The sequence below is a fragment of the Chrysochloris asiatica genome, unplaced genomic scaffold (genome assembly GCF_000296735.1).
Source record: "Chrysochloris asiatica unplaced genomic scaffold, ChrAsi1.0 scaffold00027, whole genome shotgun sequence".
Classification (NCBI taxonomy): domain Eukaryota; kingdom Metazoa; phylum Chordata; class Mammalia; order Afrosoricida; family Chrysochloridae; genus Chrysochloris; species Chrysochloris asiatica.
The window spans coordinates 17592479-17593414 of record NW_006408545.1 but is presented as its reverse complement, the minus strand read 5'-3'; positions in this window follow the sequence as shown (position 1 = coordinate 17593414).

Here is a 936-nt window from a genome sequence, read left to right as displayed (position 1 = left end):
TAAAGAAAACAAAAGTCCTCATCACTGGACCAATAAACAACATTATTATCAATGGAGAAAAGGTTGAAGTTGTCAAAGACTTCATTTTTCTTGGATCAACCTCATGGAAGTAGCAGTCAGGAAATCAAATCATGTATTGCATTAGGCAAATCTGCTGCACAAGACCTTTTTAAAATATTAAAGAGCAAAGACATCAGCTTGAAGACTAAGGTACGCCTGACCCAAGCCATGGTATTTTCAATAACCTCATATGCATGCGAAAGCTGGACAGTAAATAAGGAAGACTGTAGAAGAATTGATGCTTTGAGTTATGGAGTTGGAGGAGAATATTGAAAGTACCATGGGCTGCCAAAGGAACCAACAAATCTGTGTTGGAACAAGTGCAGCCAGAGTGCTCCTTGGAGGCCTGGATGCCAAACTTCGTCTCTCATACTTTGGACATATTGTCAGGAAGGACCAGTCACTGAAGAGGGATATCATGTTTGGTAAGGTGGAGGGTCAGAGAAAAAGAGGAAGCCTCCCAGTGAGATGGATTCTCAACATGGCAGCATTAATGGGCTCAAGTATGGCAACAATAGTGAGGTTGGCCCAGGACCGGCCAGTGTTTTTTTCTGTTGTGCATAGGGTCACTATGAGTTGGTACTGACTTGATGGCACCTAACATCAACAACACTGGGGAGCAATTTTTTAAATCTCTTCTGTCATCCATTTTGGTCTTTTCCTTCTCTATTGTCTTCTTAATGACCTTTTGCTTTCTTCCTGTATGATGTTACTGATGTCATCCCACAACTCTTCTGGTCTTCAATCATTAGAGTCTAATGCATGAAATCTGTTCTTTAGCTGATTTCTAAATTCAGGTGGGTTATTTTTAAGGTCATATTTTGGCTCTGATGGATTTAGTTAAATTTTCTTCAGTTTCAGTATGAACTTGCAGAT